Genomic DNA, 19148 nt, shown 5'->3' with positions numbered 1-19148 from the left:
CGTGGAAGGGTCCCTGCATGGACCGAGGTGCACTCGGCTCCCCAGACACACAGGAACGTTCAAGCCCACAGTCCGTGTTGACAGTTCCCCGGTGGGTGCTAGTGGTCACTGGGTTACGTGGAGACTGTACAATGCCGGCAGCTAGGCAGTGCGCTGGGGGCGGGGCTGCCGGTCACGGGCTCACCCCGGAGGTTGTTCTCGGGAGGCAGTGGGTCACTGAAGCCATGTTCACCTTAGCTTCCGTCTCCGCGTCCTTGCTCTCTGCCTGACCAGCCCATCATGGCAGGCTTCCATGCGACTCCTGAGCCGCCCAGTCCTGACCTGCGAACCCCTCCCTCCCACGGCGCTCCTCCAAGCTGCTTGACAGAATTCCCGTGACCTGGTCAGCAAAGTCACACTCAGTGACCAAGATTAGCTTTCCCTAGCCTCTTCCTGCCCGTGCCACCCTGCACCCTCCACACACGAGCCCCTGGGAGACACGGAACCCTGGGAGGTGCAGGCCCCAAGGGACGCTTCCCAGACACCACAAGGCAAAGTGTGGAAATCACTTACGTTGACGTCACCTCATGTTTTGCAAGTAAATTTGCATCCGTATGCCCTGTTCATTCTAGAGGTTTTTTAAACACCAAATGGCCGTATGAGACAAAATTGATCCTTCTAAAATGATCATTAAGATACAGTTGAAATCACTGGGCTTTCCCGTGCCCCTAGTGCCCCCACCTTCTGTACAGAAGCTCTTGGCAGGAGCAGGACGGCAGAACCTGTGTAGGTGCAGAGTGACTGTGTGCAGACTCCTGTGAACTCCAGCAGGTGTACAAGGACACAGGTGTACCTGCAGGGTGAGCTGGGGATACTTGGCTTCAGTGTGATAAGCTGGGGCCCAGGTTCTCATTGAGTTATCCCATTGGTGCACTAGCACCGGGAGCCTTCCATGCCAGGCTGCCGTTAGGCGGCAGGGCCTGTGCCAGCAATTCTCTGGTGACTGCTTTAGGGCTGGAAGAAGCCTGGTTTTCACGTGGCTGTTGTCAGCCTTTGTCATCGACCATGTGACGCAGAGCCGCGGATGCTCTGTCTCCAGGAGCTTGTTCTCCTGGTATGGTGCTGTTCTGTCTGGCCTGGTCTTCCTTCCGTGAAATGGACGACATCAGCCCAGTCCTTCAAGTAATTTAATATGAATCTTATTGTGCATATCTATCCTTTCACTTGGACCTTGACACTCTGTCTAAATAGGGCACGCTAATAGAAGTCTTTCACTCACAGAAGAGAGTAAACCAAGCGGCTCACTTGTCACCTGTCTGTGTGCCTGCTAGTCAGGTCCTTCGGTCATTTGTTGCCTGGTTGGGATTTTGGCGGTGTTGTTGAGTTTTAATTCTGCATATATTCTGGCTCTTAATCCTTTGTTGAATTAGAAGCTTGTAAATACTTCTCGCCTTCTGACAGGTGTCTCTTCACTGGGTGGCTCCCTTTGCTGTGCAGAAACTCCTGAGTTCCATATACTTCCATTTGTCTTATTTTGCTTTCATCACGTGCACGTGGGGACTTTATCCAGAAGTCATTGCCTGGTCCCACGATTTGAAGTCCCCCGTATTTTCTTCTAGCTTTCCCTAGTTTCAGATCTTACCTTTACGACTTTGATCTATCTTGAGTTGATTTTTGTATGGGGGTGAGAGATAGGAATCTAATTTCATTCTTACACAAATGTATATCAGGTTTGCCAGCACCATTTATTGAAAAGGCTGATGTATGTTCTTGGAAACCTTGTCAGAAATCAGTCAGCCAGGCTGATGCCGTGGCTCACTAGGCTAATCCTCTGCCTTGTGACGCCGGCACACCAGGTTCTCGTCCCGGTCGGGGCGCCGGATTCTGTCCCGGTTGCCCCTCTTCCAGGCCAGCTCTCTGCTGTGGCCCGGGAGTGCAGTGGAGGATGGCCCAGGTGCTTGGGCCCTGCACCCCATGGGAGACCAGGAGAAGCACCTGGCTCCTGCCATCGGATCAGCGCGGTGCACCGGCCGCGGCAGCCATTGGAGGGTGAACCAATGGCAAAAGGAAGACCTTTCTCTCTCTGTCTCTCTCTCTCACTGTCCACTCTGCCTGTCAAAAAAAAAAAAAGAGAGAGAGAGAGAAATCAGTCAGCTGTATGTGGGAGTTCTGTTCTGTTCATTCAGCTGTGTCTATTTCTAGGCCAGTGCCATGCACTTTCCGTGACTACAGCTTTGCAGAATGCTTTGAAGCCGGGAGTTGCTGTGCCTGCAGCTTGATTCGCATTGCTCAGGAGCGCATTGGCTATGCCAGGTCTCCCGTTCCTTAGAATTGTAGGATTTTTCTAATTACGTAAAGGATGCCATTGGTGTGCTGATGGAGATCACACTGAACCTGTGGTTTGCCTTAGGTTTTTCACAATATCGATTCTTCTCATCCATGAGCATGGATTTTCGATTTTCTGTTCATGTTCTTTCATCGGTGCTTTGTGATTTTCACTGTAAAGCTCTCATGATTCTTGCCGTCTCTGAGTCATTCTCAGGAGAAGGTAGCACTTGAAGCTGATAGGAAAAGGGCTTCTTTCAAGACTACTTCAGGGTGGGCATTGTGCAGTCATTGAGACCCCACCTGGAATACCAGCAGCCCAGCTGGGACAGCCTGGATTTGAGTCCTGGCGCCTTCGTGATTGATCCCAGCTTCCTGCTAATTTCACCCCCTGGGATGGGGCGCAGGAGGTGACTCTCATACTTGAGACCCCACCATTCCTGTGGGAGACCGAGATAGTTTTCAGCTCCTGGCTTCAGCTTGGCCCAGCCCTGGCTACTGTAGGCATGTGGGAAGTAAACCAGTTAATGGAAGATCACTCTTTCTCTCTCTCTCTCTCTCTCTCTCTCCCTCCCTCTCTCTCTCTCTCTCTCCCTCCCCCCCCTTTTCAAAGAAAGAAAAATTAAAGACTTTTTAAAAATGTACTTCATAGTATATGCAAAGATAAATCCTGATGGATTTATATAAGCATAAAATATGACACATTCACATACATGCATGTGTGTATATATGCATATACATGTATGGATATGAATACTCTGTAATCTTGCTCCAGATGTATTTAAACATGATTCCATGGGAGGAAACAAAGATATTGACTGATTTGAATTTAAAGAATGTAGTTTCTTTTTGGCAAAAATAAATGAACAAAGTTGGTACTGTCACCAAGGTAAAATAATAACAAAAACTTGGGAAAGAGTTTTGAAGAATAAGAGACAGATACTCATGTTCTGAATGTGTAAAGATGCTGCTCAAATCATTAGTATCCTAATGTAAGGAAGTAGTACCCTAATGTAAGGAAGTAGTACCCTAGTATAAGGAAGTAGTGCCCTAATGTAAGGAAGTAGTACCCTAATGTCAGGAAGTAGTACTCTAATGTAAGGAAGTAGTACCCTAATGTCAGGAAGTAGTACCCTAATGTCAGGAAGTAGTACCCTAATGTAAGGAAGTAGTACCCTAATGTAAGGAAGTAGTACTCTAATGTAAGGAAGTAGTACTCTAATGTAAGGAAGTAGTACCCTAATGTCAGGAAGTAGTACTCTAATGTAAGGAAGTAGTACCCTAATGTAAGGAAGTAGTACCCTAATGTAAGGAAGCAGTACCCTAATGTAAGGAAGTAGTACTCTAATGTAAGGAAGTAGTACCCTAATGTAAAAATTGACAAAGGCCAGGAAAGCACTGTTCTTAAAATGTTAAAACTAACTTCTGGGATTATACCACTCAACAATAAAAATATTAAAATTTACACCAAATAAAATTTTTATAAGATTTTCTTATTTATTTGAAAGGAAATTACAGAGAGGCAGAGGGAGAGAGAGATTCCATCTGCTGATTCACTCCCCAAATGGCTGCAGTGGCTGGAGCTGGGCCGATTAGAAGCCAGGAGCTTCTTCCATGTCCCCCACATGGGTGCAGGGCCCCAAGGACTTGGACCATCTTCCACTGCTTTCCCAGGCCATAGCAGAGAGGTGGATTGGAAGTGGAGCAGCCGGGTCATGAACCAGTGCTATTATGGGATGCTGGCACTGCACTCAGACTTTACCCGCTATGCCTCAGTGCCAGCCAACACCAAATAAATTTCTGAAACTCATGCCGAGAAGTGAAAAATGCAGCTTTGCTCACTTTCTTATGGTGCATCCGTGGGAGAAGTTGGGAATCCTCCAGTGGCCGTGAGCGGGCCTGGGTCGGGTGAGGTGCGTCCATGGGAGAAGTTGGGAATCCTCCAGTGGCCGTGAGCGGGCCCGGGTCGGGTGAGGTGCATCCGTGGGAGAAGTTGGGAATTCTCCAGTGGCCGTGAGCGGGCCTGGGTCGGGTGAGGAGGCAGCATGGAGAAGAAGCGTTCAGCACTCAGCTTGGGCCTGCGTCAGCGTGGGCTGCTGCGAGCCAGGGCAGGAGCAGGTCACCTCCAGGCATGGCTGCAGTCCACGCCCCCACCCCAACAGGCTGTGCCACTCTGCAGGATGCCCCGCCTTCCCTCAGGACGTGGAAACCCACAGGAAAAAAGAGGCCCACTCAAGAAATGGCCACCAGGAGGAGATGTGGGTGACAGAGGCGTGCCAGGGAGCCGCCATGGAGAGCGCCAGTGTGATGCGCCTGCTGCAGAGGAGTGCTGACCAGAGACCCTGGGGTGGGCCGTGGACGTCACCACACAGGAGCTGGGGGAGAACAGGCAGGAAACTTAGACCAGGAGCCGGGGGTGACTGACCAGAGACCCTGGGGTGGGCTGTGGACGTCACCACACAGGAGCTGGGGGAGAGCAGGCAGGAAACTTAGACCAGGAGCCGGGGGTCACTGACCGGAGACCCTGGGGTGGGCTGTGGACGTCACCACACAGGAGCTGGGGGAGAGAGCAGGCGGGAAACTCAGACCAGGAGCCAGGGACAACATCGCATGGTCAGACACATGTCAGTCAGGGTCCCAGAACAAAATGCCAAGAGACGGCAAGACAGAGGAGGTCTCTGGAGACGGAATAGCCGGGACGTTCCGGAGCAGGTGCTCCTTAGGCCACGGATTGGAGTATTTAAGAAATTGTCCAGAAAGATAACCACGAAAAACAAACCGCACACATCACAGTCAAGCTACTGGAAAATGAAGGATAAAGAAGATCTTGAAGAAAACCAGAGTGAAATCAACTCCCTGTGCACAGAGGAGTGAGGAGCTGCGGCAGACCTCGTTGGGCCCACTCCACCCGGAGGACGGTGAACGGACACCTTTAAGCCCTCATTAGAAAGCCATATTGACCCAGAATTCTAGATCTAGAGAAAATACCGCTCCTCAGGGAGAGCGAAACAACGGCTCGCTTACAAAACCACAGCCGGGGAAATGCTGGCCAGCAGGCACGCGCTGTAAGAATTACCGCAGGAAGCTCTGTAACGCGGCCTGTGCCTGGGAGTGGGGTGGTCAGCACGGAAGGCCGAGCGCCGTAGCTGCACTGGCGGTGCCGTGGCACTTACAGGGTTTGCTGAAATTCACAGAGCTGTGCCGGAAGCCGAGACCCTGACAGGCTCAGCACCTGAACCCGCGAGTGGAAGAGAGCACCGTGGAATCGGGAGCAAGCGGCTCCCCAGGCTGAGGAGACGCCGCGTGGGCCTCAGCTCCTGACGCTCCCGGTTTGGGTGGGCCCATTCGTCGCACAGAAGGCACGTGCTGGCTCCTGGCGCCCGCTGCCCCCGCGCCAGCTGAGTACGCAGGGGAGAGTCCCTCCGGGGCCTGCTGAGAGGCGCTCACAGGTGCGCAGATGCGAACCTCCCCAGGCAAACAGTCTTCATGCAAACGGGCAGCAGGGCTGCGTGCAGGTGCGGTGCGGTCAGCCGCCCGAAAGGCCACGGCGGCCAGAGCACATCCGGGGGGGGCCCTTCCAAGCTGCTCCCACACTTTCACCGCAGCCATTTCCTGATGTTGGGGCTCCACTCTGTCTAAGCCTCTCTCAGACCCCCCCCCCCGACCCTGCTGCTGTGTCACGGGCTCCTCTCACTGTGGCAGTAGGCATGACCAGCCCTTGGCAGCCTGGGAGGGTGTGGTCCTGGCCCTTCTCCAGGCCTGAAGGCAGCCTCCCAGGCCCTGTGCACAAGGCAGCTCCTCGGTGCACCTCGGGTGCTATCCCCACCCTCAGCCCAGTGCCCCTCGGGCGCTATCCCACCCTCAGCCCAGTGCCCCTCGGGCGCTATCCCACCCTCAGCCCAGTGCCCCTCGGGTGCTATCCCACCCTCAGCCCAGTGCCCCTCGGGTGCTACCCCCACCCTCAGCCCAGTGCCCCTCGGGCGCTATCCCACCCTCAGCCCAGTGCCCCTCGGGCGCTATCCCACCCTCAGCCCAGTGCCCCTCGGGTGCTATCCCACCCTCAGCCCAGTGCACCTCGGGCGCTATCCCACCCTCAGCCCAGTGCCCCTCGGGCGCTATCCCACCCTCAGCCCAGTGCCCCTCGGGCGCTATCCCACCCTCAGCCCAGTGCCCCTCGGGCGCTATCCCACCCTCAGCCCAGTGCCCCTCGGGCGCTACCCCCACCCTCAGCCCAGTGCCCCTCGGGCGCTACCCCCACCCTCAGCCCAGTGCCCCTCGGGCGCTATCCCACCCTCAGCCCAGTGCCCCTCGGGCGCTATCCCACCCTCAGCCCAATGCACCTCGGGCGCTATCCCCACCCTCAGCCCAGGAGCGCCTCTCCCAGGGAGTCTGCCTCTGCCGTGGCTTTGTGAGGCTCCGTGCTCACTTGCACACGCTCTGCACAACCTCGCAGGCAAGGGCTGTGTCTGCACAGGTGTCCTCTGCGTAGCATGCCATACGTGCTCCGTGTCCACAGAGCAAGCCAGGACACTAATGTCCTGAGGTTCACTTGTCAGGAATCGTTGCCAATCACCTTAATAACAAGCCTCTATTAAGTTCACGGGTAGAATCTTCATCTGTGAAAACTCAACATGAAGACCCATTTACAAGAAGTGTGTGAACCTTGGCTCTGGCCCCTCCTGGCAGTCAGAAGAGACCAGATGTAGCTTCCCTGAGACCATGGTGCACCCTAAATGTGCAATTCTTCAATGAATAGGAAGCCATCTGCTCCCACGGAGCTCCCGCGCCGCCTTTGGCTGTCGGCTCCCAGAGCTTTAATTTTAGCTGGAAGAAACCAGGTTAGCGTTCCGTGCCAGGCTCTGCCGAGCTTGCTGCCAGCACCCGGCGTGTGGACTGGCGGCCCCGCCGGGTTGTACCTGGTGGCTCCCGGGCAGCCGGAGATGTCTGTCGGCGGGGTGAGGACGAGGGCAGGAGAGCGTCACTTGGCACCGCCTTCCTCTGCCCCTAGGGAGGTGGCCCCACACACTGTGCAGCGTCGGGGCAGCCGCCCGTGGCTGTTCCCCAGATGCTGATTGGTTTCAGCCGTTTCCTGGTAAAGGCTCAGCTCCGTACCGGTTCCACTTCCTGTTTCTCCTGTACGCACACAGTTGTGGTCTCACTCTGCTTTTCTCTGCCATTTGATTCTTGTAGTCAGTTCAAAACCTAAGTGAAAAGGAAAAACAAAACGTTTTGAAAGTTCACATTTGGCTTATTTTCTGCTCTCTCTGTATTTCTAGTGTCTTATGTCAATGTCCAGTTGTTGGCTGTAGCCAGAACTCCCAGTGAGGACCTGGGGTGGAGGGGTCCATGCAGCAGTTAAGTAGCTGCTCGGGACACCCTCATGCCGTAGCACAGTGCCTGATGCCGGTGCCGGGCTCTGCCACCCATGCGGGAGCCCTGGACTGAGTTCTGGGCTCCTGCTTCAGGCTGTCCCAGCCCAGGCTGTTGGATGCATTTGGGGAGTGAACTGGGGCATGGAAGGTGCATCTGTCTGTCTGTCTGTCTGTCTCTCTCTCTCTCTCTCTCTCTCATAGAATGAAAATTTAAAAAGAAGGAGGCTGCCGACCCCTGCCCTTCTGGGTCATGAGCAGGTAGCCCACGCAGGTGCTGTGCTGACTGCCTGACCCTGGATTGGCTAACTGCACAGACCCAGAACGCCAGAACATCCCAGCTCCTTTTGCTAACCAGCTCTGCCGCTGTGGGGCAAACAGGAAGTGCAGCTCAGGGAGAGACTCCGGGAAGCGTGCCTACAGGAAGTCCGTCCGGCGGCCCCGAGCCCTCACCACCGCCTCCGTGGGCAGGGTCTGTGCGGTGTTGGAGCGACCCCACAGGAAGCCGTCGCTCGGCTAGGCGTTAGCTGCCGTTAGGGGCGCAGAATTCGCTATACTCGCTGTAAAAGCCAACCCGAGCGTTTGTCTGCGAGTAGCGCTCGCTCCTCCTCACATCCCTGGGGCTGGGGAGATCCACTGCCCACACTGTCCCCATCCGGACACCTACACGTGCACATCGAGTGTGCGTAGCTACGCAGTTTGAAAACAGAGCTGGGCCGGCTGTGCGTGCGCCGAGTTTCTCAGCTGCTCTGCCCCGCCGTCGGTGCCGGCTGCAGCGGCCTCAGGAAGTCTGCAGGTGCCGAGTCGGGAGTGGGGCCCCGGGGGCTGAGAGGCTGAGCCCCCTCCTGGGGATCTGGTGGGAGTCGGTTCCTTGCGTATCAGTTGTTGCTGTTGTGGGATCGAGGCCGCCGTGTCCTCACTGTCGGCCCCGGTCAGCTCCCAGGGCCTGGGCACGCCCGCACGTGTGTGTTGGAGGTGGCCTCCGTCTGCTTTCTCCACGTCCACCTGAGGGGACTCTTCAGGCCTCACAAGTCGCATCCCCACTTTGCTTCACAACCTAGCACACGCCCGTCCTCTGCCTTGCTCACTCCGACGGCAGTGCCGGGGGATCCGCAGCTCCTCCCCCTCGGTCTGCTGGTCAGCAACAATCCATTGCCTGTTCCACATGACACCACATTTGCCGGTGTAACGCCGTGGGCCGGAGGTCCCGGGTCCGCACCCCGTCCACAAGGCTTGTCCACCTGCAGGAGACACTGGTGCATTCGTGGTTGAGTGGCTGACGACCTGAGAATGTTCTTGTGAGCTTGCTTAGGGAAAGTGGCGTCGCCCCGGTGGTCTGTGAGGTTCGGGGTCTGCCCAGAGAGCATGGTGAGGACCGCGTGCAGGACAGTCTCAGGTAGGGGAATCGATTCCCTGTCCTTTTCCAATGCATGTATTCCTGGTCTCAGTGTTAAAGTCTTCATTTTGCCTCCTTTATATCTATTTTGTCGTTTGATTCTTCAGCTGGAGGCTTACGTAGTAACGGAGGTGGCACTATGAACGACCCCAAGAGTGTGTCTTTAGCTGCGTCACGTGTGTTGTTGGGCCGTGCCTCTGTCGTCACTGTTTCCTGCGCCCTCTGCAGTTTGCTTTGCTTTCCAACTTGAAGAGCTGAGTGAACGAAATGAAGGAGAGAGGGTTTCTTGGAAAAATACAAGTATCTATTACCAGATTACTCAGTAAAGGGCTTTGCAAAAGCATTTGTTTTCAAACACAAATGGTGGTTTTAAAAACAATTTAATCATAATCATTAACATCTCACTTTTAAAATCAGTAAAAAATAATTTTTAAGGATTTATTTATTTATTTAAAAGGTAGAGTTACACAGAGAGAAGAGACACACACAGAGAGCGAGAGGTCTTCTATCCGCTGGTTCACTCCCCAAATGGCTACAACAGCCAGAGCTGCGCTGATCCGAAGCCAAGAGCCAGGAGCTTCTTCCGGGTCTCCCACATGGGTGCAGGGGCCCAAGCACTTGGGCCATCTTCTGCTGCTTTCCCAGGCCACAGCAGAGAGCTGGATCAGAAGAGGAGCAGCTGGGACTTGAACTAGTGTCCATATAGGATGCCGACACTGCAGGCAGCAGCTTTACCGCCTACACTACAGAACCGGCCCCTGTAAAATAACTTTTAGGAATTTTAATTAACTTTAGCTTTAGGCATGTAGGAAATGGCCTAACTATACACTTGTTTATGAGTTGCTTACTTGGTAGTTAATTCATTTATAAATTCACTGCTTTCGCTTAATTATTACTCAACAAGTGAGTGAATGACTCCATACCTAGGTGTGCACCAAAGAAGACAGTGAATTCAGTAGAATCACTGATCTTTAAGATTTGGGAGACCCGCCCCTGATGGGACCTGTTTAGTAAAACTCGCTGCCGTTTCAAGCCGAGTCTCGGCGTCGGCTGGTTGGCTGCGCCCCTCGGCCACAGACCTGCCTCTGCTGCTCCTGAGATCTCGAAGGCCCTGCAGTCAGGCCTCTGATGGCCGGCGGGTCACGTCGGGCCAGCCGGAGAGCTTGTCTTTCCAGAAGGAGAAAACCAGCTGCTGTGTCTGGGCGCTGCTGTCCGGCGTGCTGGAGTCAGCCTGAGAGTGACTTGTGTGAGGGGCGCAGCTTTGCCGCTCCTCGGTGTGCGATGACGGTGCGCGGGGCTGTAGCTCCTCGGTGTGCGATGACGGTGCGCAGGGCTGTCAGCTCCTCGGTGTGCGATGACGGTGCGCGGGGCTGTAGCTCCTCGGTGTGCGATGACGGTGCGCGGGGCTGTAGCTCCTCGGTGTGCGATGACGGTGCGCGGGGCTGTAGCTCCTCGGTGTGCGATGACGGTGCGCGGGGCTGTAGCTCCTCGGTGTGCGATGACGGTGCGCGGGGCTGTCAGCTCCTCGGTGTGCGATGACGGTGCGTGGGGCTGTAGCTCCTCGGTGTGCGATGACGGTGCGTGGGGCTGTAGCTCCTCGGTGTGCGATGACGGTGCGCGGGGCTGTAGCTCCTCGGTGTGCGATGAGGGTGCACGGGGCTGTAGCTCCTCGGTGTGCGATGACGGTGCACGGGGCTGTCAGCTCCTCAGTGTGCGATGACAGTGTGCGGGGCTGTCAGCTCTCGGTGTTCGATGACGGTGTGCGGGGCTGTAGCTCTTCGGTGTGCGATGACAGTGCAGGGGGCTGTAGCTCCTCGGTGTGCGATGACGGTGCAGGGGGCTGTAGCTCCTCGGTGTGCGATGACAGTGCAGGGGGCTGTAGCTCCTCAGTGTTCGATGACAGTGCAGGGGGCTGTAGCTCCTCGGTGTGCGATGATGGTGCGCGGGGCTGTAGCTCCTCGGTGTTTGATGACAATGCGCGGGGCTGTCAGCTCCTCGGTGTGCGATGACGGTGCGCGGGGCTGTCAGCTCCTCGGTGTGCGATGACGGTGTGTGGGGCTGTAGCTCCTCGGTGTTCGATGACGGTGTGCGGGGCTGTCAGCTCCTCGGTGTGCGATGACGGTGTGCGGGGCTGTAGCTCCTCGGTGTGCGATGACAATGCGCGGGGCTGTCAGCTCCTCGGTGTTCGATGACGGTGCGCGGGGCTGTCAGCTCCTCGGTGTGCGATGACGGTGTGTGGGGCTGTAGCTCCTCGGTGTTCGATGACGGTGTGCGGGGCTGTCAGCTCCTCGGTGTGCGATGACGGTGCGCGGGGCTGTAGCTCCTCGGTGTGCGATGACAATGCGCGGGGCTGTCAGCTCCTCGGTGTTCGATGACGGTGCGCGGGGCTGTCAGCTCCTCGGTGTGCGATGACGGTGTGTGGGGCTGTAGCTCCTCGGTGTTCGATGACGGTGCGCGGGGCTGTCAGCTCCTCAGTGTGCGATGACGGTGTGTGGGGCTGTAGCTCCTCGGTGTTCGATGACGGTGTGCGGGGCTGTCAGCTCCTCGGTGTGCGATGACGGTGCGCGGGGATGTAGCTCCTCAGTGTGCGATGACGGTGCGCGGGGCTGTCAGCTCCTCGGTGTGCGATGACGGTGCGCGGGGCTGTAGCTCCTCGGTGTGCGATGACGGTGTGCGGGACTGTAGCTCTTCGGTGTGCGATGATGGTGTGTGGGGCTGTAGCTCCTCGGTGTGCGATGACAATGCGCGGGGCGGTCAGCTCCTCGGTGTGCGATGACGGTGCGCGGGGCTGTAGCTCCTCGGTGTGCGATGACGGTGCGCGGGGCTGTAGCTCCTCGGTGTGCGATGACGGTGCAGGGGGCTGTAGCTCCTCGGTGTGCGATGACAATGCGCGGGGCTGTAGCTCCTCGGTGTGCGATGACGGTGCGCGGGGCTGTCAGCTCCTCGGTGTGCGATGACGGTGCGCGGGGCTGTAGCTCCTCGGTGTGCGATGACGGTGCGCGGGGCTGTCAGCTCCTCGGTGTGCGATGACGGTGCGCGGGGCTGTCAGCTCCTCGGTGTGCAATGACGGTGCGTGGGGCTGTAGCTCCTCGGTGTGCGATGACGGTGCGCGGGGCTGTAGCTCCTCGGTGTGCGATGACGGTGCAGGGGCTGTAGCTGCTCGGTGTGCGATGACGGTGCAGGGGCTGTAGCTCCTCGGTGTGCGATGACGGTGCGCGGGGCTGTAGCTCCTCGGTGTGCGATGACGGTGTGCGGGACTGTAGCTCTTCGGTGTGCGATGATGGTGTGTGGGGCTGTAGCTCCTCGGTGTGCGATGACAATGCGCGGGGCGGTCAGCTCCTCGGTGTGCGATGACGGTGCGCGGGGCTGTAGCTCCTCGGTGTGCGATGACGGTGTGCGGGACTGTAGCTCTTCGGTGTGCGATGATGGTGTGTGGGGCTGTAGCTCCTCGGTGTGCGATGACAATGCGCGGGGCGGTCAGCTCCTCGGTGTGCGATGACGGTGCGCGGGGCTGTAGCTCCTCGGTGTGCGATGACGGTGCGCGGGGCTGTAGCTCCTCGGTGTGCGATGACGGTGCAGGGGGCTGTAGCTCCTCGGTGTGCGATGACAATGCGCGGGGCTGTAGCTCCTCGGTGTGCGATGACGGTGCGCGGGGCTGTCAGCTCCTCGGTGTGCGATGACGGTGCGCGGGGCTGTAGCTCCTCGGTGTGCGATGACGGTGCGCGGGGCTGTCAGCTCCTCGGTGTGCGATGACGGTGCGCGGGGCTGTCAGCTCCTCGGTGTGCAATGACGGTGCGTGGGGCTGTAGCTCCTCGGTGTGCGATGACGGTGCGCGGGGCTGTAGCTCCTCGGTGTGCGATGACGGTGCAGGGGCTGTAGCTGCTCGGTGTGCGATGACGGTGCAGGGGCTGTAGCTCCTCGGTGTGCGATGACGGTGCGCGGGGCTGTAGCTCCTCGGTGTGCGATGACAATGCGCGGGGCTGTAGCTCCTCGGTGTGCGATGACGGTGCACAGGGCTGTAGCTCCTCGGTGTTCGATGACGGTGCGCGGGGCTGTAGCTCCTCGGTGTGCGATGACGGTGCGCGGGGCTGTCAGCTCCTCGGTGTGCGATGACGGTGCGCGGGGCTGTAGCTCCTCGGTGTGCGATGACGGTGCAGGGGGCTGTAGCTCCTCGGTGTGCGATGACGGTGCGCGGGGCTGTAGCTCCTCGGTGTGCGATGACGGTGCGCGGGGCTGTCAGCTCCTCGGTGTGCGATGACGGTGCGCGGGGCTGTCAGCTCCTCGGTGTGCGATGACGGTGCGCGGGGCTGTCAGCTCCTCGGTGTGCGATGACGGTGCGCGGGGCTGTAGCTCCTCGGTGTGCGATGACGGTGCAGGGGCTGTAGCTCCTCGGTGTGCGATGACGGTGCGCGGGGCTGTCAGCTCCTCGGTGTGCGATGACGGTGTGTGGGGCTGTAGCTCCTCGGTGTGCGATGACGGTGCAGGGGGCTGTAGCTCCTCGGTGTGCGATGACGGTGCAGGGGGCTGTAGCTCCTCGGTGTGCGATGACGGTGCGCGGGGCTGTAGCTCCTCGGTGTGCGATGACAATGCGCGGGGCGGTCAGCTCCTCGGTGTGCGATGACAATGCGTGGGGCGGTCAGCTCCTCGGTGTGCAATGACGGTGCGCGGGGCTGTCAGCTCCTCGGTGTGCGATGACGGTGCAGGGGGCTGTCAGCTCCTCGGTGTGCGATGACGGTGCGCGGGGCTGTCAGCTCGTCTGGAGCCCCGCACTGCACTCGCAGATGGACGGCCGTGGTACTGCTGGGCCCACGTGGTGCGGATCACGGCTGCAGGACCTGGAGCCAGCTTGCACAGCACCATCTGTAGCTGTGTCATCAGGAACAGAGTCTACCGTTGAGGGCTCGTGCAAGTGTAAAACCCACATACGAGCTCCACGAGTGCCGTCCAACTGAAGATTCGGCAAGAGGCCTAAGCAGGCCACACAGGCCATGGGCTGGAAGAGCCCCGCTTCCTCCCTTTGGTCGGCGGTGACCGGATGTGGAGGAGCACTCGCTTGCCGGGGGCGGAGGACGCGTGCGTTTACTACTGCCGTCAGTTCGAAGGGCTTGCAGAGGGCTTTGATGGCGTCAGGAAGTCGTCACTTGTACTCAGGAATGAGTTTCTAGAGATGGCGGAACGCCTGTAACAAAACCGGTGAGGGCCTGAGGGGCAGCCTGTGTGTGGCCCCACGGCCTTTCCTTGCCGTGGTGGAGCTAAGTGGGCTCCAAGGCCACCGTTCCTAGATTATGTGGCTGCATGGGCACGGTGAGAGCAGGGAGCCTTTGGTGGCTGGCGGTAGAAGTGGAGTCCAGAGCTGTGGTCCAGGAAGAGGACAGGGAGGCTGCTGCTGTCTCACCGACGGAGGGGCCTGCGGGAGGGATGGGGCCATTAGGGGCTGAAGGCAGCCCTGCCTGACAGCCAGCCAGGCCCTGGGTTCTCCCCCAGTGTCACATGAATCTCAGAGTGGCCAACGCCTTGACCGCAGCCTGTGAGACCCTGAGCAGGGAGCCCAGCCAGTGGTGCTGGGCACAGGACCTGCAGGCCAGGGCTGCTCCTTGCTGGTGCTCTGAGCCGCTCAGCCTGTGGCCACGGGTCAGGTGTGTGTCAGGCTCTTAGAGGGCAGCGCCCACGGGCTGTGTGTGTATGGGCAGATGTGGGTGGAGCTGGCCTAGCAGGTTGAGTTCCAGGAAACCCGGAGGCAGGACCCCGGCCTGACAAGGAAACAGGAGTAAGGCAGCCCGGGGTCCCCAGCTCTCGTCTCGCAGCGTCTGGAGCCAGTTTCCGCGCTCTGAGTTTTCTCTGCTGGAATCTCCACCAGCCGGGCCCAGGTGTGCCCCGACAGGACCACCGTGCCGCCGCGCCCGTCCTGCGAGAGCAGCATCACTCAGCTGGGGTCGGATGTCCCTTCCTCAATCCTGTGTGACTGTTCGTGACAACAGGCAGCTCTCCGTGTCTGAGGCTGAAATCTCCATGCCGCAGACACTCTACAGCTGCACAAGGAGCCGAGCGTGAGACCTCTTCCAAGGATCTGCCTCTGCCATCCTCCCGTCTCCCTGCTCCTGGGCCCTGCTGCTGGACACTCCTCCTCCCTGCCACTGTCACGATGCCACTGCTGGGAGCACGGAGCGGCTGCTGAGCCTGCGTCCCTGCTACACTGCTGCTGCAGGCCCAGAACTGCCCTGAGCCCAAGCCCCGCGTGGTGGGCTTCACCGTCACAGCTGGGGACTGCCGCCCTCCACCTCGGCCTTAAAGCATTCTCCAGTCCTCCAGGAGCCGTCTTACGGATTAAGGGGAGGAGAGAGAGAGAGAGAGAGAGAGAGAGAGAGAGAGAGAGAAAGAGAGAGAAAGAGAGAGAGAGAGATTGACCTTCCATCCACTGGTTCACTCCCCACATGCCTGCGAGGACCAGGCCTGAGCCAGACAGGAGCCAGGAGCTTCATCTGGTCTCCCGAGTGGGTGGCAGGAATCCAAGTACTGGAGCCGTCACCTGCTGCCTCCCAGGGTGTGCAGCGGTTTCTCCAGCGCTCGTCTACACAGGTCAGTGACGGGCCCAAAGGGCACCTCCCCTCCTGGGGCTCTCCAGCCTGCACACACGAACGCCGTCTCGTCACGCTTCCCTCTGATCCCTGCCCACCACCCGCGCCTTCTCCTCGGCCACGGGACTTCCCTCCCAAGGGCCCTGCTCGGCACCAAATGCCTTGTAACTGTTGGAAAATTCCTGTCGTGGGAATTTTCCACTTGTAACTTTCCTGTAGTTGCACGGAGAGTGGTTTCCTTATTTTTGTCTCCTGTTTTTCTCCTCTTCCTGATTAAATTATGTGCTCAAAGACAGGCAGCATGCCCCCACCTGCTCTTATTACTGCTGCGGTCATCCTCACGCAGTGGCTGTCTAATGAACACTGCCACTCGGCTGGTCAGTGGTCGGGATCTGTCCCAGGGAGCAGTTCCGGCTGGTCAGTGGTCGGGATCTGTCCCAGGGAGCAGTCCTGGCTGGTCAGTGGTCGGGATCTGTCCCAGGGAGCAGCCCCGGCTGGTCAGTGGTCGTGATCTGTCCCAGGGTGCAGTCCCGGCTGGTCAGTGGTAGTGATCTGTCCCAGGGAGCAGTCCCGGCTGGTCAGTGGTCGGGATCTGTCCCAGGGAGCAGTTCCGGCTGGTCAGTGGTCGGGATCTGTCCCAGGGAGCAGTCCTGGCTGGTCAGTGGTCGGGATCTGTCCCAGGGAGCAGTCCTGGCTGGTCAGTGGTCGTGATCTGTCCCAGGGAGCAGCCCCGGCTGGGGACTGGTTGTGATCTGTCCCAGTGTGCAGCCCTGGCTGGGGACTGGTTGTGATCTGTCCCAGGATGCAGTCCTGGCTGGTCAGTGGTCGTGATCTGTCCCAGGGAGCAGTCCCGGCTGGTCAGTGGTCGTGATCTGTCCCAGGGTGCAGTCTCGGCTGGGGACTGGTTGTGATCTGTCCCAGGGAGCAGTCCCGGCTGGTCAGTGGTTGTGATCTGTCCCAGGGAGCAGTCCTGGCTGGGGACTGGTTGTGATCTGTCCCAGGGAGCAGTCCCGGCTGCGGACTGGTTGTGATCTGTCCCAGGGTGCCCTCGCAGCTAGGTGCTGTTCGGGATCTAACCCCTGGTGCCACCGCACCATGATTCTGCCTTGCAATGTGAGCATACTCAGTGAACGCTCCGATGATCTGCAATCATAACAAGGTGATCTGCTGACCAATGACCAATGTCCATTGATCTTTACATTTGTGGGAAGGAATACTTGAGTTGTTAAACCAGTATTTACATTAGTAGTAAATGCTCTCTGGGTGTTACATCAGTGAGGTGCTGGTGTAGACGCCCTGACCCCTCCTGGATGTGAGTTAGTGAGATGCTGGTGTAGATACTGTCGCTCCCCGTCTTCGTGGAGGAACGACACAGGACCCTGCGCTGTTCTTTCGTCTGCTCGGCCCTCCCCGGGTTTGCTGCTGGTTCTTCCCGGGTTGGCTACTGACCCTTCCACCTCCGTGGAAGGGCAGTTCCCCCTGGCCACATTCCCCACTTCCGCAGGGGAGCGGCACACCACCGGCCGGCTTTCTCGGGGGCTGCACAGGTGTTCCTTCAGCTAGATGTTCCCCTTAGATGTTCCTGGTGCATGCCGTCTCTCTCCTCCTTTATAGTCCTCCTCCGCCAATCCTAACTCGGCTGCCCACACGCCGAGTACGCTGCTCTCCTCCAATCAGGAGCAAGTCCTACAGTTTATTAGCTGAACTGGAGGCAGCTGTGCGGAAGCTGTTTACTTCTCTCCCAGCGCCATATTGTGGGAGAGCAGATGCATAGAATAAGTCTTAATTCCAGTAACTCAGTCCAGTCCGGGCTGCTCCCCACAGATACCCTGACCCCTCTTGGATGTGAGTTAGTGAGATGCTGGTGTAGACACCCTGACCCTTCCTGGATGTAAGTGAGGTGCTGGTGTAGACGCCCTGACCCCTCCTGGATGTGAGTTAGTGAGATGCTGGTGTAGATACCCTGACCCTTCCTGGATGTAAGTGAGGTGCTGGTGTAGACACCCAGACCCCTCCTGGATGTGAGTTAGCGAGGTGCTGGTGTAGACGCTCCAGACCCCTCTGGACATGAGTTAGTGTGTGGTGTAGACACCCAGACCCCTCCTGGATGTGAGTTAGTGAGGTGCTGGTGTAGACGCCCCAGACCCCTCCCCACAAATGCACAACTCAGTGGTGCCTGGCAGCGGGATTCCCTTTGTGAGAAATCAGAGATTAACTGAACATCTCCCACGCCCTGGGCAAACCTAAACCCAACTCACCAAGGGCATAGGGAGGTCCCCTGAGAGCCCCACCCCTGGCTTCCTGCCCCTGATCTGGGGAGCCCCCTGGCTCCCCTTCCTGGGAGGAAGCACTTAGCCCATCCTGTGCCCCAGCTCTGACAAGAGGGTCCCAGGGTCTGGCTCTGACTTGCAGGGTCCGGCAGTCTCGTCCCCGAGGAGAACAGAGGTGGCGGTATACACTGGCAGACTCACAGCCCTGGCCGGCCCAGCTCTCGTCTTCGCTGGGGAGGGCCGGGCGGTCCTGTGCACCACCGCCCCCCACCCCACTTCTCCAGGGCTGCCTGGAGAAGTGTCATGTGCCTTACCAGTGGCAGGGCTCTGGTGGCCACGGCTGTGCCCAGAGACGATGGCTGGCACCGGGAGAAGCCACAGCTTCCACACCAGCTCCGCACAGAGGAGGCGGGGGGGGGGGGGTCTGTTTTGCAGCGAGCACACACCACACCGAGGTCCTTTCAAGAAAGGAGAACATCGGACGAAGACATCTCGAAGGAAGCAGCCCAGCGTGACAATCTGCTGGGCACTCAGGAGAGCAGGGCGGCCACGGAACTGTGGTAAGACACTCGCCAGGGTCGGGAGAACAAAGCAGGAGCAACGCTGTGACTGTAAGAAGAGCCGGGGCGGAGGGGCAGGGACGGGACGGCTCTGTGGGCCCACACCAAGGGCACAGGCAGGAAGGCGTTGGCCTGCGGCGGGCACAGCTGCTCACGGAGCGGAGCAGCGCTGCCGACCACCCATGGCTCAGCCTCTCCAAGCTCCAAGTCCAACATCCAAAACGTTTCCAACGGAAAAGTCCACCCTGTGAGGCTCTGCTTCGTGTACACGCATTTCAGTTTCCTGTAAAAGCGTGTTCGGGCTGTTGTAAGGCGTATGGGACACGTCCAGGAATTTCTGACACTTTGGTCTCAACACGCAGACATTTCATTCCCTAAACGCAAATATTCCCAAATCTGAATCCCAAGCGTTTGAAAGGAAAATAAAAGATGAATATACAAAATATGTACGGAATTCCTGCAGCTTGACAGCAACCAGACTGAGAACCCAGGTGAACGTGGACACAGCACTGACCAGCCCTTCACCCGTGTTCCTGGCGGCGCTGCCCGCACGCTGAAGGCGAGGGAGCCACCTGAGCACCTGTCACAGGACGGGCAGGGCCAGCTGTCCGCAGGAAGGCACGCACACGGCCGAGAGCCGAGAGGACACTGCGGCCTGGAGGGCTGGGCACAGA

At 58.3% G+C, this 19148-nt stretch overlaps 1 protein-coding gene across 5 annotated transcripts in view; it reads left to right on the top strand.

Moving 5' to 3' along the window:
- The window catches only part of DLGAP2 (DLG associated protein 2), a 571440-nt gene that overhangs the window by 488968 nt on the left and 63324 nt on the right, over positions 1-19148 (top strand). The gene's annotated exons all lie outside the window — the stretch shown is intronic.

The sequence above is a fragment of the Oryctolagus cuniculus genome, chromosome 8 (assembly GCF_051225735.1).
Source record: "Oryctolagus cuniculus isolate XC-2025 breed Fujian yellow rabbit chromosome 8, ASM5122573v1, whole genome shotgun sequence".
NCBI classification, from domain to species: domain Eukaryota; kingdom Metazoa; phylum Chordata; class Mammalia; order Lagomorpha; family Leporidae; genus Oryctolagus; species Oryctolagus cuniculus.
The sequence above is the reverse complement of the archived record's forward strand: the minus strand, read 5'-3'. Positions and strand labels throughout refer to the sequence as shown.